This window comes from Camellia sinensis, chromosome 5 (genome assembly GCF_055761805.1).
Source record: "Camellia sinensis isolate YWXY chromosome 5, ASM5576180v1, whole genome shotgun sequence".
Lineage (NCBI taxonomy): Eukaryota > Viridiplantae > Streptophyta > Magnoliopsida > Ericales > Theaceae > Camellia > Camellia sinensis.
Genome location: NC_138965.1, coordinates 132,011,812 through 132,020,800, shown reverse-complemented (window position 1 = coordinate 132,020,800; position 8,989 = coordinate 132,011,812). Strand labels below are relative to the sequence as shown.

Below are 8,989 nucleotides of genomic sequence, written 5' to 3'. Positions count from 1 at the left end.
AACAAACCGAATGATTTTGAGGAAAGTATCTATGTAAGTATATCTTCAAGAATAACCCGACACTTATGTATATGATAAGACTTAAAGCATTCGTGATCATAGCTATATGTATGTTGTTATTGTTTAGGATCATGCTGGGAACCCTACTAGACTTTATGCTCATCCCACGTTGCTAATCCTTTTTCAAGTGAATGTCAAAAGGTGGTTCAAGATTGTGGATTTTCATTATCTGTTGGCCACGGGGCCTTTTATTTGTTGGCTGAATGCTGTTGTTGTAAAAAGGGTTGAACCTTTTCTTTTTATGTAATGATGTAAGCTTGCGGACAATTTACTATAATTATGTTTCATGTTACCTTCGCTATGTATTCGAATGAGAGAAACTTTACTTAATTTTTTTTATTGATGTATTGAAGTTCCATATGTTATCTTTGAAATTGTATTATAATAACAGATTTGGTAATGCTACCCGAGTAATAAAATGTGGGGCATGACAAACACCCTTCATCTTTGAAAACTTCTTTTTGCTTAATATATATAGATTATTTAATTTGTAATTAATTATTTGAAATTAGAAAATAATAATAACAATGTTTAGTAATGGTCATAGTGAGAAAAAAAATAATCGCAACAATTTAATTATATAAATCCTTTTATGCTTTATGGAGGATACTTGATAACCGAAATATTTTTGAGTGTATGATTTATTAATTATTATTTTTTAAATCAAAAAACTTCTTCTTTGTTTGTTTGTAAAAAAATGAATGATTTTAGGAATGAAAAACGCCTTCTTTGTTCAATTTGTAAAATTGAAAAAGAGTAAAATCATATATGAAATGTCTATGATTTATTAATTAGTTTTTTAAATTGAAAATCAAGAAATTAAGATTGAGCATGTGGAGCTCTCGCATTACTTCTCGTTAGAAATCATTTTTTTCTTTAATAAATAGTATAGATGAAATGCACCAAATAGATTGTTTTGAAAAGTAGGTTAAATGTTGACTTTTTTTTTTTTACTTTTTAAAAAAAATGACTTCTAGCCGAGTTGCCAAAACAAGCTGTAATATGGTAACGAATTGTGGCAGGTTAGGTTGGGTTGGTAACGTTCTGTCCTTGACACATCCGAGGTAGGAATGGCAATGGGGCGGGGCCGGGGATCACACTCCCCGTCCCCGATGCTCAAATTTTTCCCGGCCCCGGCCCCGATCCCTGACGGGGACTCATAGCCCGGTCTCATCCCCGCCCCCGATCGGGGATCGGGGATCGGGGATCCCCGACCTCGAAAACTCCCTGTTTTTTTTTTTTTTTTATCCATAAAAATCTGTAAACATAGATTAAAATATATTTGAGACAATGAAGACAATTAATATGGATTAAAATATATTTGTAAACATGTAGCATTGCCATACAAAATAACCTGTAGCAATTTTAAAATATATTTGTCCAGCAGCATATATACAATCTGTAAACCTGTAGCATTGCAATATATACAATCTGTCCAGCAACATCTGTACATGTTTAAAAAATCCTATCACACACAACTTTCATCCTATCACAAAGAACTTAAAAAATTCAACATAATCTGCCAATATATACAATCTGTCCAGCAGCCCACACACACAAGAAAATTCAACAAGTAGCAAAGATAATAATTAATCCCAAGCACAACCCGCAAGGGATAGGTTACCCAAAAATTAAAATTAAAAATGAAAAAATATCCCTAAAAGAACCTGTACTTTCAACTCTTACAGCCTGTAGAGAGGGGAAAAAAACATATATATAATACACATTTAGAGCCCAACAACCTGTACTTTAAGCTCCCCTAAAAGAATTGACATAATAATGGAAATATCATATATACTTCAGCACAACACAAAACCTAGAACTCAACAATATTTAGACACACTTCAGCGCAAACATCCCATTCTATATCAAGTAAATTTGTTATTACCATAATACGCAAGTTGTCCAAGTATCATAAATATAAAATGTCAAAACCATATATTCATTACCGCATATGGGAGCATAGAGGATAATTGCATGGCCAAAAAGTTGCCTCACAGAACCAAGTAAGCTAATGTCAAAACAGAGTGATATTAAGAATGCATAATGAAATGTAAAACGTCAAATAATTCAGCATACCCGTTCTCATTCTGCAGACATGGTCATGGCCAAAACTGAAAGTACATCTGCTAGTAAATACTGTGTTAAAAGGAAAATGTGTACTCATGTTATCAATGGATTTTTTTTATACTAGGAAAAAGGTTTTAGAATTAAATTTATCGATTTATCTTTTAAATTAGTCCTATTTGATCAACTTAATTGCCAAAAGATGATAGAATGTCACATAAGGGTAAAACTGAATCAATTTCAAAAGTTAGAGAATTATTTGAATGAAATTAACAAATTAACAAATTTCAACTTTGAAATTTATTTCTTAAAAGAAGTGAATAATGTAAATTTAAATTTGATAAAAAATGTGAGTCAGGTTAGAATAACTGTGGTCCTACATATCATTTTCTTAGTAATTTTTCTACTATTAGGATTGTTGTTCTCTTGATAAGTAATATATAATCAAAATAACATCATCAAAATAATAATCACAACAGGTTATGACTAACAAATTAATCTTCAAAATTAACAAATTTCAACAAATTAATCTTCAAAATTATGACTAACAGGTTATGACTAACAAATTAATTTCAACAAATTTCAACAAATGACTAACAGGTTATGACTAACAAATTAACACCATCATCTTCAACATCAGAAATATATAAAATAATTCCTACACACAGAAAAATTTGTTGAAATTTGTTAACATCATCAAATTAACAGATATCTTCAATATCATCATCTTCAATAATGAACAATGAACAATAATTAGGGGAGATCTATATACTCATATTCAGATATATATATATATATACATATATATATAATCAGATATATTTATATAAATAGATATATTTATATATATATATATAATAAATAAATTTAGAAAAAAAAAACACACACACACAGGTTGAAGAAACAGATCCATACACTCAGTCTCAAATATATAGATCTAAAATAAACAGATCTGTATACTCATATATATATATATATATATGTAAACCCTAGATCCAAATCCCTAGAAAAAGACAGAGATACCAGCGACGGAGGAGCGTCGGACCGTCGGTGAGGGAGGATCGGAGGATCGCCGGTGGTAAGGAGGGAGGCGCAGCGGTGACAGATGAAAGAGAGAGTGAGAGACCAGTGGCGAGCGAGAGAGAGAGAGGAGCGCCGTGTGTGAGTGAGAGGCTCGGTGGTGACGGAGGATCGCCGGTGAGGAGGGAGGCGCGGCGGTGACCGATGAAAGAGAGAGGGAGAGACCAGTGGCGATGGCGAGCGAGAGCGAGAGAGAGAGAGGAACGCCGTGTGAGTGAGAGGCAGAGGCTGTGTGTGTTTGTGTCTCTGTGTGTGAAACCCTAAACAAATATATATATCTAGGGACAGAACTGTAATTTCACCTCGGGGATTGAGCGGGACGGGGGTCGGGGCCGGGGCCGAGTCTGAAACACCTATCCCCGTCCCCGGCCCGGATATCATCGGGGATGAATTTTTGAATACCATCCCCGGCCCGTAAGGGATATTTTTCGATGAATAACCACTGAATTTGGGGTCGGGGGGTCCGGTCACCGTCGGGCTGGTTTCAGATTGCCATCTCTAATCCGAGGTGGGATAAATTGGAGAGGTGGAAAGAGTAGTTTAATTTTGTAACTTTAAAAATGGTGATAGCAATCAAACTGAAAAATGATATGACATTATGAATAAAAATTTGCAAATGATAAGGGCTAACAAATATAAAATGTGAAATAAGTAAATAAAAATAAATGTTAAGTACAATATTTTAATGTTTTAATATTTTTATCATGAAAATATTATATTATATGAGAACTAGGGGAAAATAGGGGAAATTGTCATCCTTAAATGTAATTGTAGTACAATAAGGAATTTTTTTTAAGTGATTTTTAAAAAATTAGGGTAATTTGTGCAAATTTGAATTTTTCTAAAATTTTGTACCTTTCTAAAATTAAAAACAAAGAAAACTAAAATAGAACAAAAGAGGCCCTAAGGCCTCGTTTGGCAAGTGGCGTTTTTAGCCAAAAAGTTACTAAAAAAACTAAAAAAGCCAACAACCTATATTAAAAAGTCAAAGATTCCATTTTCTCTGTACTTTTTGTACATCTTTTCGTAAAAAAGTCGAAAAGTCATCCCAAACATACTAGTTTTTTTTACATCATATTTTAGTTAAAAAGCCAAAAAATTACTAAAAAAACATGTTCCCAAACGAGGCCTAAGTTTAAAAACTATTAACTGTGATTGTGTTGGCATTTTAAAAAATAAAAAATAAAAAATTACAAAGTTTCACCAACCAACTTAATTGTAAACTTCATATAAAAATTATAGGTATAAAGAGAAGGGAAAATTAGTCTAAGGTCCCTCTCCCACTTTTAGTAATGGAAAAAATCCACAATGTTATTTTATGATGTCTAAGGTTCTTCAACACCAAACCCATATATCACAGACAAATTTTAGAAGAAACGAAAGGGCTTCAAAACTATCTTCAAAAACTAAGTTTGGTCTCTCTCTTCTCACTCTCTGCTTCCTCTCTCTCTCTCTCTCTCTCTCTCTCTCTCTCTCTCTCTCCTACATCAATGGTAGCTGGGTTAGTATCCAACGACGATTTCTTCGCTGCAAAGTCTTCGACCATTAACCAGCCGTGTTGCCTCTGTTTACAGCAAGGTTCAAGGTCATCCATGGCCCCCTAGCTTCGCCGGTGGTGACCACAACTCTTTCGTCTGCTCCGTCTGCTTCACCTCCACTGCTTCTATCTCCTCTCACCTCACCAAACCTCCCTTTACTTCCATCATCAAGCCCTTTGTTGAATCTTTCTTTACTGAACAACATCACAATTCTCAGATCGGAGCCGCGTTGTGCCTTGCGGCGGTGATCAATGCTACTTCAGATTCAGATGGCGGCAAAGAAAACAAGAGGGTACTAGTAGTAAAGTTGAGAGCTAATGAGGAAGGTTTTTGAAATTGGGCATCTAATGTCAAAGAAGATTGCGCACTTGGTATATACATAGGCAAAGCCTGAAGCATATACTTGACACGCATGGCAGTTAAATTTACCGCTAAATCCATTTGCATTGCCAATATTCTCGTACAACTGACCAAATGAATATTGGAGTAAGATGAGTGTGTGTTGGTGGTGGCAAAATGAAAGTTTTACCTGCAGAGGCAAATCTGCACAAGATTTGTGCAGCAAAAACTTACATTCAAAACAGATGTAGACAATAGAATCATCATCCTCAAAGTGAAGCTGGTTTATTTGAAGTTAGAGAAATTTGTGTAGTCAGAGAAATTTCCTGGATCAACATACAATCACCAAGGTCTGTTCATAAAAATATAACTCTGCTGCAAATAGAGAGAATTTCTCTGGTTTCAATGCAGAGAATTTCTTTGGTCTGTCTAGTTTGGAGAGAATTTCTCTAGTTTTAGACTAGAGAAATTTGTGGGTTTGTTAGTAAAGATTGTATTGTTGGCTTACATATTACACAAAGTCAGAGAAATTCTTTGTGAATAGAGCAAGAGAAATTTGTGAAGTCAGAGAAATTTCTGTGGGTCAACTGCAGCAGAGGCGTTGGTGAAGTTGGCATTGATGGAGAAATATTTGTTGATGGAGTTTAAGGGGTCTTGTTTGAAGACAATTGATGTTAGAAATTTTGAAAATGTTTGAATTCATTTTGAGTTTTTAGATTATGGATTTGGTTACTTTAAATTGTGGATTGAAATTGAATGTGTGATTTGATCACAGTGGGAGAATGTGATTTGGCCAAAGAAAATCAACAAATTTCTCTGGCCATCACATAGAGAAAATTAACACAGAAAAGTGACAGACATAATTTTCTCTGGTGTGGTTAAAACATAGAGAAAATTATGAGTAAATCAGAGAAAATTAGTCAAATACAGAAAGAAAATTGTGAACAAATCACGGAGTTATTTGTGAGCAAATTAGAGAAAATTCAACCCCAGAAAAATTTCAAAACATAGAAAATCAAAAAAAATTGAATAAACCAGAGAAATTTTTGAGAGACCTTACACATTATAAAAATATTAGATATCCTTTATGCTATAAAATCTTAATATCAGAGACCCTAAAAAAAATCACCTAAAGAGAATTATATCATATATGGGATTTGAGTGCATTACACGCTCACAAGGCTTTTGGGAGTGTATAACATGTTAGGTTCATTGTCAGGCATTAGTTTGTATCCAATATGGTATTTCTTCCATGGGCACGAGCCACGATAGTGGTGATTATGATGAATTTTGGAGAAAGTTAATGTTGTTAAAAAATAAATAAATAAATAAAATAAAAAATTAGACCGCTCTAATCTTGATTAGGAGAAAAATATATATATATATATATTATATATAATTTGTTTAGTGATTTTTGCATAAAAAATTACAATTTTAACAGGCTTCTTTTGGAAAGCCAAGTTTGAGGCTTTTTTGGCTATTTTAGCCATAAAAAACAAAATAGCATTTTAGTTCAATAAGACAAAATATCACATCCAATCCATAATCATTACATTTTTCCTCTCACAAAAAAGTTAAAAAAGCCAAAAATCCTTTCCAAATGAGACTTTTTAACACTAGACTAAAATAACCAAAAGGCCAAAAAGTTAACCCACTTCCCAAACGAACTCTTAATGTGTGTGTGTGTATATATATAGGCTAGGGCTTGCCTTCAGTCCACCATCTAGACTGGAGGGTCCAATTCAGCTCATTGAGCCCACTTTTGGGTCCTTTTTGTTTGAGAAGTGGGTTAATTTTTTGACTTTTTCATTTTTTTGACTATTTTAACCTAGGGCTAAAAGCCTCGTTTGGGAAAGGCTATTGGCTTTTTTGGATTTTTTGACTTTTTTATGAAAGAAAGAATATAATGATTATGAGTTATATGTGATATTTTGTCTTATTAAACTAAAAAGCCTATTTTGTTTTTGTGACTAAAATAGCAACAAAAAAGCCCCAAACATGGCTTTCCAAATGAAGCCTGATCTGAATCGTTCACATTTTAAGATTTGTTGAGTACATTAAAAATCACATCAATCGGATAATAGATACTATGTATTCGGATTACTTTTTTATGAACCGTTAATTTTTGACCATTTATTTTTTTTGGATAAAAGTGATCCGAATACATAATATCCGTTATCCGATTGACGTAATTTTTTACAGAAATAATGTACCTAACAAACTCTAAATTGTAAACGGTTATAATTATCGAAAATGAATCCAAAAATGAACCCAATGGAACAAACTGAACCGAACTACTGGAGACAGTCCGAACCCATATATATATATATATATATATATATATATTCTAATCTTAAAACCATCTCATTTTTCGGATTCTCTCATAATTTCTCTCTCTTCTCTTGTCTCTTCATCTCTCCGCTCTCAATCTCAAGCTCAATACTCCCACCATAATCTTACGGTCCCATACACCACTGGCAATCTCTCTCTCACTCACTCCATCTCTACTCTGAAAAACCCTAATATCTCAAAATTAATCGCCAAAAGGGTATATTTTTAGACTTGTGAATTGAACTAAAATTGAATTTTATTTATTTTTATTTTGATTTGTATCATCTGTCTTTATTAACACAAGTCCCATTTTATGAATTTACAATCCAATAAGTCCAAGATTAGATTTTTTACTCTTTCAAGTCCCATTATTAATGGACAAAATTATCCATCAAATCATATTTTTTTTATCATTTATAATTGTTTATAATATTTATATATATATATATATAATGATGTGACATTTACTTTCATTTTCAAATTTTCAAATCATCATAATTTTTACAATATTCATTTGTTTTTTTGATAAATTTATATTTCTAGAATCAACATAATGAAATCTATCAAACAAGATTAATATTAAATACTAAGCTATATAAAAATAAAATATATTTTTGGATAATGCTAGGGATACCAAGGCTCTGTTTGGTGGAGTTTTGGAACGTTAGTTCTAGAGTTTGATTTGAACATGGTGTTTGTTTACAATTTTTAAAAATTAATTCCACACTCACTTTTGAAAACGCGGTCGAAGGCAAGGAAAATTTGGGCTAACAAGACGTCCAATCGGTCGTCCGGCCTGTTGACCGGAACAGTGCAATTTTTTTATTTTTTTTTGTAATTGACACATGTTAATTTTTATATATTCAATAAAAAATATTTTCTAAATTTTAAAAAAAAAAACATTATGAGTTTAATAGAATTTTGAGTTGTGTGTTTGGTTATGAGTTGTAAATTTTTGTATCAAATATCATATGCTACATCAAAAATTTCTCACTTAATTCAAAACTCATTTACTAAACAAAATTTTCAAACTCATATCATAATTCCAAAACTCACAAACTCAAAATACAACTCTATTCTCAAATCATATTTAGAAAACTCTACCAAACGTAATCTAAATTTCTTACCAAATAAATGACCAAATGTCTCACATAGGTGTGAGGTCCGCAATTTTGTTGACTCTATACCCATGTGAGACATCTGATCATTTATTTGGTAGAAAATTTAGAGGCTATAGCATTTTCCTATATTTTTTATTATAAATTTACAATTTAAACCATTTTTAATTGTAAATTTTCTTAACTTCCTTGACTAACAATATTTTTTTGTTCTTTTTTTCCCCCTCTTTTCAGATTTAAAACTAAGAATATTCTCAATTTAAAACTGAAACTAAAAATATCTTTAGTTTTAAGCCTAGAAAAAACTGAAAAATTTCTCATTTTTATTGAATAGTTTCGCAAACTGAAAAATTGTTAGTTTTGTATAGCTAAAAAAATATATTTTATTTCTATACAATATTATATTCAATATTGGTATTATTTGATAGATTTCATTGTGTAGACTAAAAAAATATA

The 8,989-nt window shown here is 32.0% G+C and overlaps 1 long non-coding RNA gene across 1 annotated transcript; it reads right to left on the bottom strand.

Annotated features, from left to right (window-relative positions):
* Nucleotides 1-1,451: 1,451 nt before the first annotated feature.
* Nucleotides 1,452-3,517, bottom strand: LOC145790868 (uncharacterized). The gene is made up of 2 exons (XR_014330161.1): nt 3,151-3,517; nt 1,452-2,199 (listed from the first exon to the last, which is right to left on the bottom strand). It is a non-coding gene; the product is annotated as an uncharacterized LOC145790868 (long non-coding RNA).
* Between the last annotated feature and the right edge of the window lie 5,472 nt (nt 3,518-8,989).